This window comes from Triturus cristatus, chromosome 5_2, assembly GCF_964204655.1.
Source record: "Triturus cristatus chromosome 5_2, aTriCri1.1, whole genome shotgun sequence".
In the NCBI taxonomy this organism is placed as follows: domain Eukaryota; kingdom Metazoa; phylum Chordata; class Amphibia; order Caudata; family Salamandridae; genus Triturus; species Triturus cristatus.
In genome coordinates, this window is record NC_140588.1 from 444,540,952 (window position 1) to 444,563,825 (window position 22,874).

Sequence of the window (22,874 nt, forward strand, 5' to 3'; positions counted from 1 at the left end):
TTTTTCTCTATCCGACCATGCGTATTTCACTAGTATTTCTAGCATATTCTTTGAGCTGCAGGCTGAATTCATGGACCATTCCTCCAGCATTTTGGGGTCTGGAGAGTCATATGACGGGGTTATATAGATTCTTAACCCTCTAGGTATCATAGATTTCTCAATGTAATCCTGGAGTGATGTCGCCTCCCACCACTTAGAGATTTCTTGTTTATGGAGTTTTTCCAATCTTTTCAGTGTATTATAGATTGTATTTTCGCATGCTGCTCTTGTCTGTACATTTTTAGCCACCCCAGGTGCCCTTGCAAAGAGAGCTTGTGCTGCCTCTCTGCGCTCCCTTTCCTCATCCATCCGACTTCGGAAAGTGCAAGATGTTCAATTTAAAATGTTCGTGATTTTTGGAAATATGTCCGCACAACTGCGCATATGCGAGCCCCCTTGTTAATACAAGGTTCCCCCAGGCTAAGGGAAAATATCTATCTTTGAATCTAGATATATAGCGCCACAGAAATCGTCACTTCTCATTCCAGAGTTACCACATTTCTGATCATATATTATGATCTCAGAAAGAACTCTTCGATGCTCTATGGTTCAGAAACCCCGCCACAATATAAAACTGAACACGTATCTCTCTTACCTGCACGGTGTACCCCGGTCCTCATGGGATAGCGTGAGGTCTCTCTAGTTCAGTAGCGCGGCTTGTGACGTATTTCTTGTGATCACCGGATCCATTAGTCGATCAAAAGGGCACTCAATTTCAATTAAAGCCGAGATCCTCCTTCCTGGTGTCCTCAATCTTTAGGGGGTGGCTCGAGACCGGCGGAGCAAAACCGGCTAAAAATATGTTCAAAAAACGAAGTTCCACTCGAGCTCTCGGGCGGCATATGCAAAGAAATAGCGGACTCAGATCCAAAAGTAAAGGGGGTTTATTCCATCATAGACCCGCCGTGACGCGTTTCGCCACTTTCGTGGCTTGTTCACACAACGTTGTACATACAAATGACACCATTACATACTTTTCAACTATCATGGAAAAAGAAAGAGGCTATCACTTTTGATGTTGCATTGAATCGAAAGCAAGGAAGCAACACGAGCGCCATCTTAGCCTGTATATTACGTTATAGCATTTTTATATTATTTCTATCCCTCGTTCTAAATAGTGCACTCGGGAAAATCCCATTGAACAGAAATATTAAATAAAGGATACTCAATTTTAACAGTACCATTTAGAACAATTAACGAAAATAATCGTTATATGTCGTTGTTTTGCATTTTTTGCCCTTACGATGATTGTGGACAGCAATTTATACATTTATAAAGCAGTCATGTAAGTCATAATAATATCATCGTTTCGTGAATTACGTGCAGACTATTGTTCATTTGAAATAAAGTTTTTTCTCTCTACGTCGGAGGAAAAAATGTCTGGTTGCCAGGTTACAACATTACCATTGTTTGTCAAATGCGAGTTAAGAATCATGTTAATGACGATACTTGCTTCCTTAGTATATTATAAGCCTCCGGTTGCCAAAGTGTTAATTCCCCTTGTTAGTGGGTAAAATCGAGGTTATGCACATTATATGAACAGGAAGCTTAAATCCTTATCTCCTGTGCTTGATGGACTTCTAATCTTTACATTGTACCCTGATTAGTATTTACCCACTAATCAGGGTACAATGTAAAGATTAGAAGTCCATCAAGCACAGGAGATAAGGATTTATATAGATTCAGAGGCTTATAATATACTAAGGAAGCAAGTATCGTCATTAACATGATTCTTAACTCGCATTTGACAAACAATGGTAATGTTGTAACCTGGCAACCAGACATTTTTTCCTCCGACGTAGAGAGAAAAAACTTTATTTCAAATGAACAATAGTCTGCACGTAATTCACGAAACGATGATATTATTATGACTTACATGACTGCTTTATAAATGTATAAATTGCTGTCCACAATCATCGTAAGGGCAAAAAATGCAAAACAACGACATATAACGATTATTTTCGTTAATTGTTCTAAATGGTACTGTTAAAATTGAGTATCCTTTATTTAATATTTCTGTTCAATGGGATTTTCCCGAGTGCACTATTTAGAACGAGGGATAGAAATAATATAAAAATGCTATAACGTAATATACAGGCTAAGATGGCGCTCGTGTTGCTTCCTTGCTTTCGATTCAATGCAACATCAAAAGTGATAGCCTCTTTCTTTTTCCATGATAGTTGAAAAGTATGTAATGGTGTCATTTGTATGTACAACGTTGTGTGAACAAGCCACGAAAGTGGCGAAACGTGTCACGGCGGGTCTATGATGGAATAAACCCCCTTTACTTTTGGATCTGAGTCCGCTATTTCTTTGCATATGCCGCCCGAGAGCTCGAGTGGAACTTCGTTTTTTGAACATATTTTTAGCCGGTTTTGCTCCGCCGGTCTCGAGCCACCCCCTAAAGATTGAGGACACCAGGAAGGAGGATCTCGGCTTTAATTGAAATTGAGTGCCCTTTTGATCGACTAATGGATCCGGTGATCACAAGAAAAACGTCACAAGCCGCGCTACTGAACTAGAGAGACCTCACGCTATCCCATGAGGACCGGGGTACACCGTGCAGGTAAGAGAGATACGTGTTCAGTTTTATATTGTGGCGGGGTTTCTGAACCATAGAGCATCGAAGAGTTCTTTCTGAGATCATAATATATGATCAGAAATGCGGTAACTCTGGAATGAGAAGTGACGATTTCTGTGGCGCTATATATCTAGATTCAAAGATAGATATTTTCCCTTAGCCTGGGGGAACCTTGTATTAACAAGGGGGCTCGCATATGCGCAGTTGTGCGGACATATTTCCAAAAATCACGAACATTTTAAATTGAACATCTTGCACTTTCCGAAGTCGGATGGATGAGGAAAGGGAGCGCAGAGAGGCAGCACAAGCTCTCTTTGCAAGGGCACCTGGGGTGGCTAAAAATGTACAGACAAGAGCAGCATGCGAAAATACAATCTATAATACACTGAAAAGATTGGAAAAACTCCATAAACAAGAAATCTCTAAGTGGTGGGAGGCGACATCACTCCAGGATTACATTGAGAAATCTATGATACCTAGAGGGTTAAGAATCTATATAACCCCGTCATATGACTCTCCAGACCCCAAAATGCTGGAGGAATGGTCCATGAATTCAGCCTGCAGCTCAAAGAATATGCTAGAAATACTAGTGAAATACGCATGGTCGGATAGAGATAAAATCAAACTAGAAATAGAAGAAATAAAAAAGAAATTGGATGTGCATGAAGACCAAGATATAATTGTCAAATTCTTAGAAGAAATGAAAAAACGTCTAAGAATTATGGAAGATGACATTAAAAAGAGAAAACAGCGCAAACTTCATAGAGACTGTGGGGACTACGAGGCTGGTAGAGTCTTGACATACAGCAAAAAGTATGATCATCTGTATGACAATAGAAGCACAGCGGAAACGAACATCAGTGTACAACATGATTCACAAGTGGAGGAAGCTATAGACCTCAGCGATACCAACACGGATGAATCTATGATAAGAACATCAGAAAGTTCAACCTCAAGTACTGAAAGAATAACCTACCCAAAACCCACGTTTTTAGACGAATACCGGTTGATGAAACAGAACCGGCAATCAACACGATCGGTGACGAAAGAAAATCGGATGGAAGATACACCGCAACCGAGAGGAAGGGGCAGAGGAAGAGGAAGGGGTACCAGAGGAAGAGGAGGAAAAGGACCGGACAAAGAAGGAAGAGGAGAGAAAACTACGGAGTACATGGGAAGAAGACAAACTCGCTCCAAAAAGAACTAATGATGGATGACACAATGGTAAATCAAACTATCATAAACTTGAGTACCAAAACCATCAGCCAAAAAACTAAACGAACCCTTTGTCTAGGACTATCCTTCTGTCCATCAACACCAATGAACTATACCGAAAGTAAAATTGATGTTTTTAAATTCTGCAGAAAAATGAAATTAAAAAAATGGCATAAATTGAAACCAACAGTAAGTAGAGAAACCCATCACAAAATACACAATACGCAGGAAGAGCCATTGACAATTGGTGACATAGATACAATGATCATCCTGCATGAGCTCCAAAACAATTCAGATGAAACGGGTATGAGCCAAGACTCCCTACTCATTTTGAATGAATTGGAAATACAACATGACAAAGCGGCATGTAGTAATTTCAAACCCCAATCCACTTTCATTCCCAAAATGGGACATGACAACATCGATACTTTTCAGGAGTTAGTGAGTGCCGACATGCTTAAGTTCAGGAAAAACAATTGGGCAAAGAAAATGAAAAAGTTTAAATACAATCTTACTGCAACTCAGAAAGAAGCTATTAAAGATCTAGCCTGTGATGAGAGTATCATAATAAGACCTGCCGACAAAGGGGGCAATATTGTGATCTTGCCCAAAGACATGTACGTTAATGAGGCATTAAGACAACTCAAGGATGGTAAGACATATAACAATGTGACACGGGTGGAATACAATGACAGCATCAACAAAGGGTGGGAATTGCTTAAGGAATGGAGAGATAAAGGCCTGCTAGAGTGGGAGGAATTTTGTTTCCTAAAAAAAGACTGTCCCATTTTACCGGTAATGTATCTGTTGCCAAAGATACATAAAAATAGGGACAATCCCCCAGGCAGACCGATTATCTCATCCAAAGGCAGTTCCCTAGAAAACATCTCACGATACGCAGATCATTTCTTGCGAGAATTTGTTTTTACACTTCCATCTTATGTAAGAGATACAAAAGACTTTCTCAACAAAATCTCTAAACTAGTGTGGCAAGAGAATTACGTTCTGATAACATTAGACGTTAATTCATTGTACACCATAATAGACCATGAGCAAGGGATCCAATCATGCGCAGGCTTTTTGAAACGCAGAAGCATTGATCTATTGGAACACACAGGCATGATCCTGGACATGATCAGATTTTGTCTCACGAACAATTATTTTCTGTTTAATGATATGATTTATAAACAGAAACACGGTACCGCGATGGGTACATGTTTCGCGCCTAGTTTCGCAAATTTGTTCATGGGGGCATGGGAGGAAGAGATCCTAGCGAGACCAGATCTACAAGAATTCCACACCAAAGTCATTTTATGGCTAAGATATATCGATGACATTTTTGTAGTATGGCAAGGTGAAGAGAGTGAGGCTGTACGGTACATTGACAAACTAAACCAGAACAACAAAAACATCACACTAACTAGTACCATCAGTAAAGAGAAAGTCGAGTACCTAGATACATGTGTGCAGGTGAAGAACAACGAAGTACATACAATCTTATATCGCAAGAGTACTGCCGGCAATACTTTGCTTCATGCTCTGAGTAGTCACCCCGATAATTTAAAGTGGAGCATTCCATATGGAGAACTACTCAGAGCAAAAATAAACTGTAGCTTATTATCAGACTATCAGAAAGAAGAAAGAATAATGATGGAAAGGTTCAAAGCAAGAGGTTATCCATCATGGGTTCTTAGAAAAGCTGCAGAAAGAATAAAGTCAGTTGAGAGATCTAGCACCCTGTTGACCCCAGAAATTGCTACCCAGGAAGAAGAGGACAAAACTAGATTGATCATGACATTTAATGGTCATTCTACTGAAGTCCGCAAGATCGTACAACGTCACTGGGAAATCCTGAGGAATGACACCATTATAGGTAGTAATTTACCAACAAAACCTATGATCACATATAGGAAGGGACGCAGTTTCAGGGACACTCTTGTACATAGTGATCTTAATTTCAACCCTGAAGTGAGAGGCATTGATCTACCGGGCTTTTTTCCATGTGGCCATTGTAAAGCCTGCAGGAACAGCAAAATGGTCAAAGAATACATGAACACCAGTACTAATACAATGATCAGTATTTCACAATTTTTGACATGTACGAGTAATTTTGTGATCTATGTTTTGGAGTGTCTGTGTAAACTCCGGTATGTTGGCAGCACCGTTCATATGGCAAAAAAACGTGTGCTGGAACATATGCGGGCTATTACAAATAAGGATAAACAATATCCCATTGCCCGTCATTTCTCAAGTTACCATTTCTCTGATTGTTCTAAACTCACATACTATGCCATTGAACAAATCACACCCAAAGTGAGAGGAGGAAACAGGGTGTTAAGATTGAGACAGCGTGAATCAAAACACATTATAAGCATGTGCACCCTGTTCCCTAACGGCCATAATCTTGATGAAGAAATGGCAATACATCTGCATAATGAATGAATATGTTATATCAATGACTGCTATGAGATGTATATTCTTACATATTCTCTTTCTTCTCTTTTATGTGATATCTTTTTAACAGGAGGAGAAGAGAAAGGGTGTTTTGGCTGACCCAGTTTTGAGATCCCCCATCCCTTTTTCTCCTCATCAGATCATCCGACGTCCCTTGGTGTAAGATAAAACAATATGGTTTTATAGTTTAAGCACAAGTAGGTGAAATAAGGGTAACACATGACACCTTGCATTAATTTATTAATAATCGAGAATAACATAAATCGTATTTACCCACTAATCAGGGTACAATGTAAAGATTAGAAGTCCATCAAGCACAGGAGATAAGGATTTAAGCTTCCTGTTCATATAATGTGCATAACCTCGATTTTACCCACTAACAAGGGGAATTAACACTTTGGCAACCGGAGGCTTATAATATACTAAGGAAGCAAGTATCGTCATTAACATGATTCTTAACTCGCATTTGACAAACAATGGTAATGTTGTAACCTGGCAACCAGACATTTTTTCCTCCGACGTAGAGAGAAAAAACTTTATTTCAAATGAACAATAGTCTGCACGTAATTCACGAAACGATGATATTATTATGACTTACATGACTGCTTTATAAATGTATAAATTGCTGTCCACAATCATCGTAAGGGCAAAAAATGCAAAACAACGACATATAACGATTATTTTCGTTAATTGTTCTAAATGGTACTGTTAAAATTGAGTATCCTTTATTTTATATTTCTGTTCAATGGGATTTTCCCGAGTGCACTATTTAGAACGAGGGATAGAAATAATATAAAAATGCTATAACGTAATATACAGGCTAAGATGGCGCTCGTGTTGCTTCCTTGCTTTCGATTCAATGCAACATCAAAAGTGATAGCCTCTTTCTTTTTCCATGATAGTTGAAAAGTATGTAATGGTGTCATTTGTATGTACAACGTTGTGTGAACAAGCCACGAAAGTGGCGAAACGCGTCACGGCGGGTCTATGATGGAATAAACCCCCTTTACTTTTGGATCTGAGTCCGCTATTTCTTTGCATATGCCGCCCGAGAGCTCGAGTGGAACTTCGTTTTTTGAACATATATAAATATATATATATATATACATATATATATATATAAAAGTAAGTCAGTCAATCATAGTAAAAAACATAGGCCTACATTTATCTTTTTTTTTCACACAGCTCAACGCACCAAGCCACCGTGCTGCCTGAAAGCGAAAGAATAGGAATGCACCACATTTAACAGTATGCAGTGCATTCGTGTCCTTTCCTAGCACTGGGATTCTTTTTGCTGCCCAGCCCCTAGGTACCCTTGCGTCATGGTGCAAGGGTGCCTGCATTGTAGGCAGGATTGTTTGCTGTGCAGGGAGGGACACCTTCCTCTACATTTATTTATTCACTCACTCACTCAAGGACTGATTGCACACACTCTGAGACATAATCCAGACCAATTGGGTAAGTATAATAAACAAATACTTGTATTTTATTTCTAGAACCAAGCAGGACTTGATACAGGTGGGCAAAATATACTTTCAATTGTAAACTTTTACACAGAAATGCAATTGTGAATTGATTTGCAATTGCTCAAAAAACAAGAGGTATTATCCTCTTTCTACGTGTACTGCATTCTGCAGCACATGTATAGTGAAGCAAAACAAGTAGAAATATAGCTGTTTTTCTTCGTCACACCTCACCTGAGAGGCGTAACATTTTGAGGCATTCCCAAGACTCCCACTAATGGTAAATCTGGGAATGTGCCAAAATCAATGAGTGGATGCGTGGAAACACCCACGCTCCACCCATGGAACACCTCACTGGGGCAGAATAATGCAAGGCAGTGATTTTCACTATCTTGCATTTCTCCAGATATATCAAACCAAGCAGGGTCATGCAAGGTGGCCTTGCAGGGCTTGATAAATTTCACTTAGGTTTTCCGTTGCTCATGTGCCCCCTAGCGCAAGGGCGACACAAAACCGTGATAAATCTGACTCTTAATCATTTTAGATGTAAAATAGCTGAAGCAAACAAAATTAAATGTAGTTGGGGTATAAAGGCCACAGGTCATACTTCTTAAACCACAGGTCAGAGGTCATGTAATCCATATTATTGTGTGCACTCACGTCCCTCCTGCGCTTGTATTTCTCGGCTGCCAGTCTCTGTACTTTAGAGCACTGCATGCACCTGCTGCTGTAAATTGCCTTGATTTCCAATCGCCACATGTGTTCAGTGAAGGGAGCCACCTGATATCGGTAAACTCCTGCTCTTTAGACACAGAAACAATGGGAGCTGCCTCTTGGATACATAGATCTTAAATGGCTCATGCACATGAATTGCTTGAATTAGATTTCCAGTCATACTTCGGGGGCAGATAAGTAATTCCGTACTCAGCTGATGAAGGGTTAAAAAAGCACTGGAGAACATAGGGCCTTCAAGGCTAGCAGATGACATTTCTTTCACTGATCAGCTTGCGCGTCTCTGTGCACAAACCACACGGCATGCAGCACTAGAGCATGGGAAGGGTTTGTGCTAGTGGAATGGGCTGGGTTGAAGCCACACAATGAACTGCTTTCTTTTGTGGAAAAGGGATGGTAAATGTGTGTCGTATGCTTGCTCCACATCATTGGCTGAACCTGCAGGTGAAAATCTGATGTTCCCCTGGGTGTGGGACTCTCTAGATCCTGAGACTTTTGTGGGTTTTGGGGGGCAGAGCTGTGACCCACTCAGCCAATCAGCCTTACACACCCTCCCCCACCCAGACAGACATGAAACCTGAAAGTCGGTGCAATGTATCAATTATCTCATAAGGAGCTTCTCTGTCGCAAGGCAGAGGTAAGGCCTTGGACACGCCCTCCCATTCTGTGAAACACTAGTAACATATCGAGCAAGTACATTTGAAACTTCGACCCCCCGCCCACTTTCGCTAGATTTGCTATTACTGAAGAAATAGAGATGTAAGCAGTTGTCATAGTTTCGAGGGTAGACTATATCAGAAGTCAACGGTTGTCCCTAACTCCATCATTGGTAGGAGAGGCGTGGTGCAGGAACAAGTTAAGGATGGAAATGACATGCACCTGATTCACACAATGACATTTATAGCAGAGGCCGCCCCCGAACGGGGCCTCGAGGGCCGGCGCCATAACGGCCGCCAGAACCCCTAGGGAACGAATCCGGTTGGCGCTGGTTTGCACCGTCCGGCGAAACGCGCCGAGGCCTGCTTCTTCCCGCCTTCCAGGGACAAAGGGAAGAAAGAAAGAGGGAAGGGGATATAAGGTGACGCTCCCCTGGGGCAGCTCACCTTTGCATCAGGGAGCTGGGGGTGCGGCGCCGGCGGATTTCGAAGCCCACCCACCACACCTACAACAGCAGTGTCGCAGTGCTGACAGGAACGGAAAGAGCTAACGGGACAATGGTCGGCTATGGAGCTACACCGGGGTAGTGTTTAGGAGTAAGGCCACTCACTTTGGGATGCCTCACACGGCTAAGTGAATTGGGGCCACTCACTTTGGGATGCCTCATATGGCTAAGTGAAGTGCGGCCACTCACTTGGGGATGCCTGACGGCTAAGTGAAGTGGTCTAACAAAAGGGGGCAGCAAACGGAGATGGCGATCGCAGCCCAGCCCCCGCCGGACGGTAGGGCACAAAAGAGACTAACAAGGTAGCGAGCTGTGGCCTAACTCCGGGGAAGAGGCTGCCCCCACACGAAGTTAGCGCAGAGGGAGTGAAAATCCGACCCAAAAAGGCCGGAAACAAAAGGTGTATTGGTTTGGTTAGGGAAACACACCGACAGGGCGGTGTATAGAAGGAGGGACACTCACTCTGGGATGCCTCATGGCTGGGTGAGTACGCCTGACAAAAATCGGGCTAGCAAACGGAGACAGCACTCACAGCCCAGCCCCCGCCAGACAGCAGGGCACAAAAGAGACTAAAAAGGTAGCGAGTTGGGGCCTAACTCCGGGGAAAGGCCACCCCCCACACGCAAAGGGGCGTGGAAAACAACAAAGAACAATCTACGAGCTGTCAGGGTGATTTATGACCCTGCCCGATGCAAATGAGTAAAAGACAAACCAGTGATTTATGGCCAGATGATGATTTCTGGCTGATGATTTATGATACCCAATAACACCGAGTGATAACCAATTTGTGATCATGTATGATAATTGATTTATGACCCCCGCCACCAGAAGGTGTCCAGGGCAGTGTACAAATATGATGCATGTAATGAGTAATAAAAACTGCGGCCAACAACCACCACAAAATAAAATGACTGTTGGCTGTGTTCATAATGCAGATACACAAGTATGGTACAGTTCTCAGAATGGGTGCAGTGCGGGTGTTAGCACTGGGATCAGGAGATAGGAGATCCCATTCTGGGCCGGAATATGTCACCAGATGTAGTGTGATATTAATGCTGCCTAGTTGACTGCAATTTGACTGTCACTAAAGATCTACAGCTGTCTGTTTTCACCTAGCTATAACTGTGTAAGTAATATGGGGGTCGGGGGCAAAGAAAACTTGCTGCAGGCTCAGGCCTGGACCATGTCATTTACACCCACCCTTTCAAAATACCATAGGCATTTGCAAGTTAAAAAGAGAGATTGCAATTAACTAACACATTTTACATATATTCAGATACTCTGCGTGCGCAGAAAGCGTTTTTACTACTTGTACTGGGACAGATTGGAAGAATTTTTGAAATACCTACATCCTCAACTCACAAAATAATACGTTTGTGTGCATTTTATTTTGCACTTTTTTGCACAGAAAGTTTTGAAAATTAGTAATAATGAGAATTTCCAGTTTCTTTTAGTTGTTTCGATTTTCTTCGGAACTCAGATATCTTGATCCAATGTCTGTATACATTATCTGAAAAACGTATTATTATTATTCATTGTTAAAATCCAAATGTCTTTTTTGAGAAAGAAGCATGAATGAACTCTGATTCTGCTTTCCTGCCACTAAACACAACACCTAGGGATTGTTTTAATGCTGCCGTAGCTGTGTGGCGTCCTTTAATCTGTATGGGGTAGAGTTGATGCTTAAATATCTGGGTTGGTATTGACGATGAACACACTGAAATCAGTTGCCTTCACCTGTGAGCTACAGGTAGATGCAAATGTTACTCTTCATGTTAATTCGTTGTGAATCCTGGATGACAACACATGATACCTTGTTGATGAAGTTTCACAATGTTCCACTTTGCCTCCTTTCCGTTCTGAAGGTCAATGTCTTAATTGATGGGTTTCCTTGTGCAATCACTTGCGGAAGTGATTTGATAACAATAACATTTCATGAACTAACAGGAAAGATGTATCGCCAGAATTTGCTCTCTCTCTCTCTCTGAACTCATCTTTGGCTCAGGTTAGAGAAAACCTCTCCGCAAGACAGCTGTTGTCATTTTCCTGGAAAGCTGGCCTCCGAACCAAGAACATCCTGTTCTCGGAGGCAGCTCCTCTGCACACTTTTCATTTTTCCGCATTTGCTAAGGAGAACGTATTAGGTTTGTTTTCTTTATGTATTTAGCATGTCCGTATTTCACTCAGCATTGCATTGTAGTCGCTTCTAGTACATCTTAAACCAAAGGGAGAGCTGGAAAACAGCTTGGGCTACCATCCAGAGTCCATGGAAGTGCGCATTTATTCCTGATGCTCCGATGTCTCAATGAGGATGCATCATGTTATGTCAATTGCCCTGAGCACCTTCATTCTCATCAGTCATAAAGTGATTTTTATTCTACTTTTGCCCTCATTACAAGGCATCCATTCTCGACTCGTCTAGGTCCAGCTTGAACCAGGGGCCAGCTACTATGCTGTTTTTTCAGCAGACCCCTCAAGTGACAACTTCTCTTGTCATAGCATCACATACTCTTCTTGCAAACGGCTCTTTTCTAGGACCTTACCTCCATCACCTTCAGACAAAATTGTGAGTGCACAAAGCCATCTTTAAACTGTCTCTCGCTCTCGTCCTCGAGGACTTCTGGACCTTACTCCCCCATCCCATCACCCCTTTCATAAAAGTAAGGCGTACCCCATAACCTCACCATTTCTAACTTCCCTAATAACAAATGCAGCTAAAACCAACTCCTCTAAAGTTGCTAAGTTTGATTTAATTAATATAGGTTCTTGGGTAAAGGTGTTTAATGAGTGGATCCCAATCCTTTCACACAGATTAGATTTACTGCATGTTACCCAGACTTCGGTCAAAGGAGGGGTGGATTTCTGTATCAATGCCCTCTTGACTCAGTCTATTCATTTCTTAGACATGACCGACTCGCTCCTACCAGAGGTGGAGGAAGGCAGAAATCTTTAGGTATGCAACTAAGGCATCCAGACCTGTCAATCATGTACGCCAAATCATTGCTTCAATCTCTTCCAATCACTCCATCTCCATAATGCTAATGTATTGTCTTTCTTCTATGCCTAATTCTATTTTTCTGAAGCTCATTGATATTACTTCAGCTTTCAACAAAAAATTATGAATACTGTCTTAATCTAGGTGACATTGCTCTTCAACTTGACAAAAGAGAAGGAACAACTACTATGCAGTTGCTTACTTGAATGTGAAAGCTCGATTTATAGTGAATATGTGGTTTAGTCCACCTCAAGTGCAGACTCCATAGCGCCCATCTCTATGGAAAGAAATGCGGATAAATCCAAACTATCGCCCTGGTGTAAAGCAAATATCGAGAAACTAAAACTCGAAGCCACACAACCATAACACACCTGGTGTCTACATTTTTTAACATCAAACTGCTGTCTCATAAATAAAAAGCCACCCAAAATGCCAGTAAGGGACATTATACCAATCGCCAGACTGATGCTGCTAATAAACATAAATAAATGTTTAATATTATCAATGAACTCATCAACAACACTAACTTCATCCCCTTATATGTAATACTCAATCTTTTAGTAATCAATGTGTTGATTTATTTTTAGATAAGTTCAAACAAGCTCCTGAATCAATACAAGCCAACCCTATCGGTTCACCTAAACATAGTTTTCACTGAAACAAACTATACGCTTTCTTTTGAGCAATTCACAACCCATCATTAAACTAGTCCCAAAAATTAATGAAAAGTTATACTGTGTGGTGCAGGTAAATACACCAATGGCGTGGGAAGTTAAAGGCACCTGTCAACTGCAGCACGTTGCACCGTCCAATAGACTAACAAATATATCATAGCTTCAGGACTACCTGCACAGCCTTTAAACCTTCAGGTAAACATGTAAATTAACCCATTTTCGCAGGAAAGAACCCTACTTTCAAATATGAAATAGTTCACACCTAAACAGGCCTTACAACCCGCAAGGTCGGGTGCCTATTACTCAAAAGTGGTACATGCAAGAATTTAGCGTTGGTATATACCTATAGTGATTTCCCTCAGATGCTATTTTCACTGTGAAGGATAATAGTTGGGACTATGAGAGAACCTAAAGTTCAGAATACTATTTCTGTCAATTCGGGTTTGGCATAAGGAACAGAAATGATACAATCACTATTTTTAATATGTATTAAACATCCAATTCACTGGTGAAGCTGGGTTGTAACAAATATTTAGGAAAAGTAACATTTACAAAGTTAGACTTCGTCTGCCTGAGCCTCCAGTAAGCTGAATTGTATTAGCCTGCCGGCAGTGGGCTGTTGTCAAGACTTCCCCTTAATGAGGTGTGAAAACAGCTCCCAAAAAGGGAACAATGGTTTAAGCCTTTTGGCATGAAGACCTGGGTTTGTGGTATTGACTCCTCTCAGCTCAAGAAGGGCTGCTAGGAAAGTTTCAGGAACTTCATCAACATGGAATGGAATAGTATTAGGTCTACTAATTCATAGTTAAGTGTGAAGGGAGACCTATGGAAAAGAAGCCTTTGTTTCCTGGGATAGCAGGAGCCACCTTATCAGCAGCACAATGGCGGGGAAGCTGATTCCAGAACCGAAATTTGGTTGGAGTGAGGAGTAGGAGACTGGTCATTTTCTTAAACATACTGCTGGCTGGGAGATCAGGAATGTTCCTGGGCAGAAGGGTGCTGACTTGTTGGATTTTATGAAGAATAGTGCACCATCGTATAGTTTGCAGTAGGGCAAAATGATGTACTGCAAAAGTGGGAAGGGATTCCCTGGAAACGTTTTTCTTATTGCTTAGGAAGCGTCAATGAGTCACCCCCACCTATTGTTTAGTTAATCCTACAAGTGGCACCTCACTCACAGCCCATCAGCACACATCTGATACTGAGGTGGAACAGAAGAAGACTGGGCCTGTTGTCTGTAACCAGTGTGAAGACAAGAGAGGAGTGACCTGCTCCCATTGTACCCAGGACTGAGAAGTAAACTTCAAGGATCAGTAGGCTGGCCTTCTGCATGGATAGAAGGTCACAAGCTGCAAGAGGACTTGTTGCTGGAGTGCCCAGCTGACTAGTAGCAACCTGACCAGGATTGCTCCATACTGGTGACCTCTCCTCGAGCGAGTCCTCATACCTAAGTGCTGTCCCTAAAGTCCTGGGAGCCTAGAATAGACCAAAAGGCACTGCTTCAGAAGGTATGAAAAGTTTAAACTAAGACGTTTTTTGACCTCCAGTGGGATCTCATGGCTCTGTGGTCAAATTTCGAGAGGTCTTCATCAGGTTGTGTTTTCAGGCTTATCCAGTTAGAGGGTTTTGAGCTTCAAAGAAGAGACTGAAAGGCTTATTTGCAGTTTGGCAGACAAGATATTTTATCACAAAACCCAATTGAGTACCCTTCTCCTGAAACTGACATTTTGCATGCCCTATTTAGGGACTGTGGAACTGTCAGCTTTCTGGCGGCTGAGCCAATGTTGATTCCTGAACAGAAAGCTTCCTCCAGTGATCCAATGGAGTATAGGCTGTTAGATGAAGGACATTACACCACTCGCACTAATTAGGACGGAAGGTGTGATAATCTTTTTTCTGTTCATTATTATCAAGTAAAATCTGGCCAAACTGTAAATCAACTCTTAAGTCTGATGGTAGAAATCTTCACCAGGCAAAGCCACGAAACGTAGCCAACTAACAAGAGGACTTCAGTTGGTATGGAATTTCAATTTTCTTGCTCAGAGCTTTTGACAGTAAAAGCAAGAGCATCCGCATCACCTCATCCAATGGCTATCCAACTTTGAGGGCAACATTGCAATATACAGCCTGCAGCCTTACCCCACTGAAGGATTTAGACTTCCATTTGAAAGACTTAGTCAAAAGGTAAAACATTTGACCAGGATAATCTGCTTATATATCCAACCGTAGGTCAATCACAACTGGCTTGAAATTGCACGCACTGCTCTGCTGAAGAGAGTCCTCATAGCTAAGTGCCCTCCCTGAGGTCCTAGGATGCTTAGAAGAGACCAGGGTGGAACTGCTCCAGAAAGTGTAAAACGCTGGGACTTCGAAGACCTCATTGAAAAAGTGTCCAATTTCAAAAGGACTTTGTCAGGTACAGCATCAGGTTCCCCTGCTGGAGGATTTTGAGCTCCAGATCAAAGACTACCGGGCATATGTACAAAAAATGCTTATTCATATGTACAAAACACTAACTGATTCAGAAACATGTTACTGATTTGTGTTTGGCTAGTCGGTATTTGGAAGGGGCGTGGGTGTCCCTTCCAAATACAGGATCACAGTGGTATGTATGAATGTTTTGTGACCAAATTATGGTTGCAAAACATACATTTTTAACTAACACCTCAAAGGAGGTGGTAACCATTCCTAAATGGAAAATGTTCCCTTGGGAACCCCTTCTCTATTGTGATTGTTGAAACAAATATATTTAAGAGCAGGCAGTGGTTTCACGGACCACTGCCTATTCTCTTTTTTTTATTTGATTTTTTTTATTTGGAGAGAGCATATCAATAGAAAAATCATTTACCTTTCACAAACCTTAAAATACATTTAACATGTAGCACAAGAGCGATTTCATACCTATCAACACAATAGTTCCAAATAGGACATAGAAAAAAAAAGAGATCATGGGGTAAAAAAGGAAAAAAAGAAAAAAAACGGATGCTGGGTAGCGAAGACTTAAATGGTAATACATCCACAGATCTTAAAGCAATTAGAGGGAAACATATGACAAAATTCACTCTTTCTTATTAAATAACATTCTGTTTAATAATCCAATTATTCATAGGGGCCCAGATTGCATTACCCCGCTTTTCAGCTTTATGACCTTTACACTTATAAAGGGTTTCCTCCAGATGGTATATTGCCAGCTAGCGACCCAGCCAAGCTTGAAATTGAGGGGGATCTGCATCTTTCCAATGCGTGGCAATAAGGAGTCGCATTACAGCTGTTGAGACACAAACAAACTTGTCCTTGTGCCGGTCACATTGCGCCTTTTCATCACATCCTAACAGCATTAAGGTTGGAGTTATAGTAATGCTTGTGTTTATTGTGGCTGACAGAAATTCCTCTATCTGCTTAATCACTGGACCCAGTTTCTCACAGCCATAGAACATATGCACTATATCTGCAGGTCCTTGATCACACCGTGGGCATTTATCGTCATCCCTTTTCCCCACCGATGTAATTTCACGGGGGTAAAAAAAGGTCGTACACTGTACAATAATGCTGAGCTTTCAAGTTAGCTGCGTGAAACGTCCCTTTGGCCAGAGCTAGTGAGTTATATACATCAGCATCGGTGTCTCCTATTTTAGTTACCCATTTGCTTTCTACTGCCTCGAGGTCGTCTGGAAGGGTATCTATCAAGATCTTATAATAGTTTTTAATTTTTACTAACGGTGAGAGTATATTTTCTATTTACAGGTTCTTCCCTAGAGAGATTCTTTCTTTATTGACCTTATTAAAAAAACAGGTGATCTGTCTATATTTAAGGTATGTTCCGGCCGCAATGCCAAACCTTTGCTGCAGCTCTAGAAATGACAGCTGTTGTTCATTAAAGTAAATATCTCCCAGCCTCAATATGCTTTTTTCCTCCCATTGCTTGGCCAGATTATCGTACATAGATGCGGGAAAGAGAGACGATCTTCACAACGGTGTATATCTGTTATAGTTCAATATACTCATAAGCTCTATCATTCTTTTCCATATGCGCCAGACTGCAATTATAATCTTAAATTTGGTCTTCTTGTAGTAACGAGGTTCTAGTTGGCGTAGTAGTACTCCTTGTGCATTTCTGCCTATTGCCAGCTCATAGATCGAGGGGGGTTCGATATTCATAGCCTGCTGGCTGTTACCCACCCCAGGTAAGATCGTTATGGCCATCTGTTGTAGGAAAGTTGCATAGTAATAAAATCTAAGATTGGGGACAGACCAGCCACCTCGGTCTTGTGGTAACGCTAAGAACTTAAGGGAGCGTCGGATTTTTGAATATTTCCAGACAAAATTACTAAAAATGTCATCTAATTTTCTTAAGAAGGAATCTTCTATTACTAATGTTATTGATCTAAACAAGTAGAGGACCTTTGGAAGCATGACCATCTTAAGAATGTTACATCTACCTATAAGAGTTAAGTGTAATCTATCTAGGTTACGTAAGTCTGTGCTAATCTTGTCTATCATAGGAGTCATATTTATATTCCAGATTTCTTCTATCTTACTACTGATTTTAATACCTAGATAGGTTACTTAATCGAGCCTTCGAGAATCATTACACGGGGTGTTGGAGTTACATAGAATCTGGGTTTTCCCTGCGTTTAATAGATAACCAGACTTACGACCATATTCATGAGCTAGGTTCTGAATTCGACTAATTGCATTTACCGGATCAGGGGTAACTACCGCCAAATCGTCGGCGTAAGCCATGATCTTTGTTTCAGATCCGTTCCTCCTGATTGGTGTAATTGCTTTATCTTGTAATATTTGTTTGATAAAGATGTCTATGTAAAGGGCAAATAAAATTGGGGAACACGGGCAGCCTTGCCTTGTCCCTCTTGCAATATCTATCGATTTTGATTCCTGCCCCATGATGTTTAACCTGGCGTAAGGCCTGTGATACATTGCTTTAATTGCTGTCATGAAGCCAGACCCGAATCCTGTCTGTATCATGGTCGTCCATAAATATTGCCATGAAACGCGGTCAAATGCCTTTTCGGCGTCCAGGAGGATCATAGCCAACCCTTTGCTTGCGGTCTCAGTTATATCGAACAGAGCGATAGCACGACTGATATGGTCCGTAGTGCTTCTTGATGGTATGAAGCCGTGCTGCCATGGTGAAACAAGGTCAGCTATGATCCCCCCTAGCCGTGAAGCAAAATCTTTGAGTAAATCTTGGCGTCTGCGTTCATCAAGGATATGGGCCTTTATGAAGCAGGGGTGTCAGCTGGTTTCCCTTTTTTCAAAAACACCACTATATCTGCTCCCTGCCAGGAATCTGGGGGTATCCTATTATATTGTATACCAAGATACAGATCTAGGAGTATCGGGGTTATTTCGTCTTGAATTGACTTATATAAGTCAAGTGGGATCCGATCAGGCCCTGCGGCTTTCCCTGATGCCATTAATTTCATAGCTACCAGAACCTCCTCCCTTGTAATTTCTTTTTCCAGCTCTTGTCGCTGTGCTTCACTGAGCCTACGGCAGTTGCCTAAAATTAGCTCCGTATCATTGCAGAGCATGGAGTCAAGGTTGTCCTGCTGATATAGGTCTTGACAAAAAATTTCAAAAACCTTGATAATATCTTTTAATTTAGTATGGCATTTGCCATCTTGGGCTCTTATAGCAGTGATGTTATTTCTGGTTGTTCTTTGTTTAGTTCGTAAGGCGAGTATCTTACCGATAGACTCGCCATATTCGTACCTTTCGTTCCGATGTGTCTGATAGCGGGCTGCCCCCTTTCTTATATAATAACTACTTATTTCTGCTTTTATAATGGTTATCTTTTGTCGCAATGCTAGTTCTCCCATCTCTTATTTTTGTCTAATTGCCTTGGTGTGTTCCTCTTCTAGTTGTCCCAGTGTAACTATCAAATCCGATATCTCTTTCTTTTCTTGCTTTATCTTCTTTCCCACAAAACATATTGTTTCCCCCCGAAGGCTTGCCTTAAAGCTATCCCAGACTATGCCTCTCGAGGAGCTAAATCGATTCGTCTCATAGTATTGTAAGGCCCATTGTTTAATGTGTTTAAGATATTCATCGTTAATTAATAAAGATCTATCAAACGTCCATTTAGCCTGTGGTTGGTCTTCTAACTGAGATGCTAGATCTAGGAGAAGAGGGTTATGATCTGACATTAACCTAGGCAGTTTATTTATCCCAACGGTTGTAAAGAGAGGGGGGTGACAACAAGAAGTGGTCCAACCTGACATACTTCTTGTGGGGATTTGAAAAATAAGTATAACCGGGATCAGCTGGATGTTTTTCTCCCCACACGTCCCTCAGATTATAAGTATCCCAAAGCGCAGAGAGGGCTCGATGAACCTGGGGTTTCCTACCATAATGCCTCTGCATGCCCCCACTCCCTGTATCATAATGGATGTTCAGGTCCCCGCAGATCACCAATGGGCCTGACCAGGCTGTTAGCTCAATTTCTAAGTCATTAAAAATGTGCAGGTCATCTTCATTTGAGCCGTATACTGTACAGATAATCGGCCCCGTATTGAACTGTACTATAGCCCACCTTCCCCGCTTATCTTCCGATACCCGATTAGCGGGACCAATATTTCTCTTTGCATGGATTGCTGCTTCTCTAATAGTTGAAGTTTGGGTGGAACAGACGAGGAGGTTGTAGCCCCTTATTGCTAGCAGATCTCTTTGACCCAAGGAATATGAGTTTCTTGTTGGCATATTATATCGACTCTAAGACTTCTTAATATTTCACCAACTCTAAAGCGTTTTTGTTTGTCGTTAAGTCCCCCAATATTAACTGAGCAAATAGTTATTCTACCCATCTGGGTCATTTAATTTATTTAAACGCTCATGCTTATTTAAGGTTACTTTCTCGCTCCCCTTTGTTATGTCCTCTCCGTTTATTTGTCTCCCCACCCTGTGCCCAATCCCCCACCCCCTCCTCCCCCGCTCTCCACCCCCTTCCTCACATCACCCCCAACCCCCCGTGCCCTTGAGCCCCACCACCACCCCTCCCCCTGTAGAAAAGCATCCAGACTGAGAAGTCTGTTGTGATGACTGCTGTCCCCCAAACCAACATTAGTTTTACGATAACTAGATTTCTCACCATCTAAGAGCGATGTTAGAAAAAGGAAAAAGAAAATAAGAGAGACATTCCCAGCACATTCTCCTCCACCCCCGACCCTCCCCAAACTTACAAAAAACATCTTCCCGCTAAAGTGTTATTGATTACTCTTTATGCTGGGAAGAGAGAAGGATAGAGAGAGAGAGAGCGGGGAACATCTTGACAGATTCACATATTCAATCACTTAGCAAAGGTCTATTTCTTATGGTCCCAGGCTTCTAAATATTTCTTAACTTTAATTTCGGAAGTAAAAATCAGCGTATAGTCTCTGTTGATCACTTTCAGACGTGCCGGATGCAACAGGTATGCTTGTCCCCCCGATCTTGTATTGGCTTGATCATCTGGCGAAGGCGCCATCGTCTCTCCACTGTGTAGTGGCAAAAGTCTGGTTGGACAAAAAATGAATAATCTCCTCCATTGCGCTTTGATATTGGCTTAGCCTTATCGTAGATTGCCTGCCAGAGTAGATAGTTACCAAAATAGACGAGCATCGCCCGGGGCTTTGTGTCAGGCTTCAGTGGGTGCTTAAGGTTAAATGGAACCCGATGTACTCTTTGCACTTCCATTGACCATTGCCACCCCTCACTCAAGATCCGGAAAAGCCTTTGATAACATGTCGACCATATAAGCCCGCACATCAGACCCCTCCTTTCCCTCTGGTACACCTAGCACCCGCAGATTGTTTTGACGCTGTCGATTTTCATGATCCTCTAATTTCCATTGTATATCGATTATTTGAGTGTCATGAGCATCCGTGGTTGTACGTTCAGCTGCTAAGTCATTCTCTAGAATCTCTGTTTGAGTTTCCAAAGTGGACAAACGCTCTTTGCTGTCAACACATGACTTCGCCACCTTCCTTATGGCCCCTTGAATCTTACGCATAGCCGTCTGTGCGCGTTTACTATTAAGGCGCGTTTCTTCGCGGTGGGAAAGAATGCACTGAAGGACCGTGTCCAACGTAGGGGGTTCTGTGGGTGCTGCGTTATCTTTTATTGGGATTGTTGTTATGCAGGTACTAAGTAGATCTGCGCCTGAATGGTCTCATCTCAAGCTTTTTTTTTTGTGGGTTAGAGTGAGTTGTCTTCCTTACTGCTTTACGCATGGTAGTGACAGACTCTTTTATACCGCTTCCAGAGGCCTCCTCACTAGAGTCTTCCAATGAACCAGATCCTGACTCAGAGCCTGACACAGACCAGACCCCGTCCGAGAGTGAGAGAGAAAAAAAACAGTCCATATCTTGTTCACTGTGGCTAGACGAGGCAGCGTGACTTGCCACCATAGTCTCTGCGAGCGGGGAGTTAAACATCGTAATATCCAATATGTTGGCTAATGCTTGCCCCCGACTGTATTTATATTGGTTCCATCTATGCGGTTATTTAAATTCAGTTGTAAACAGGGAGTGGACACGAAGGGCTCAGTGAGGGAGGGCGCCGGGGGGGATGAACTGGCTTAATGGACTGGGTCTCCTGGATTGCATCATCCGCCGCTGTACTAGTCATGGACACAGGTTCTTGCATAACACCAGAGTCCCCATCCGCCTCCCCAGTCTCAACCTTGTCATCTTTGCCTCTACCCCCCTGTACCTCCTCACCTTCACCTTCTTGCACTGTCAGCAACTATAACCCAGATGTTTGATGCAGGAGATCCAAGACAGAGGGCTCATTAACAGGGGGCAATGTAATACGATTTTTCTTTTCTTCTGCCTTATCGCTACTGGGACCTGCAGCCCCCACTGTTGGTTTTTTCACTCCTCCTTGCTGTGATTGGGGCTCTGGGTTGATAGCTTTGGGAGAGGAGCCTGCAGGTGCAGCCAAGCCAAACCTCGTTTTCCCTTTAACCGCCGTAGCAGGGATTTTTGGGGCCATGTTTGTACAGCGACACACCGGGTAGCAGCCCAAGCAAAACCGAAAGCACTTTTCCTGCTCTCCAACGGCCATCAGAGCTCGCAGAGAGGCAAGGAGTGCTTCCGCCAGCTCTGCGCAGCACAGCACTGCCTCCCACTGATTAGTGCCGTCGTGAAGGCTCGGGTGAGTAAAAACCGATCTCAATCCATCCATCTCCATCCATCTCCCATGATCCGGTCCGCTTTTTCCCTTCCTCTTTGGTTTCAACTCTCATCAGAATTGTTGCTGCTTCATGAAATAATTGGCGTTTTTCATCCGAGAGAATTTGCCTATGATTTATGAGTCTTTACGGGTCTTTTTGTGATTCTCTTAGTGCCGAGTAATTACATGGCGTATTCTTTTTCTATTCCGAATATCAAGACATGGTTCGGGGGCAGCCAAATGACTGACTCACTCAATCGCCATCTTGCCTCTCTCTCCTCACAGCACAAACCACTGCCTATTCTCAATAAGTGAAATTAAAATGTTTCATTTTATCTTTTGTAGCACATCCCATTTGCCTTCAACAAAAATGGTCTGCATTTAA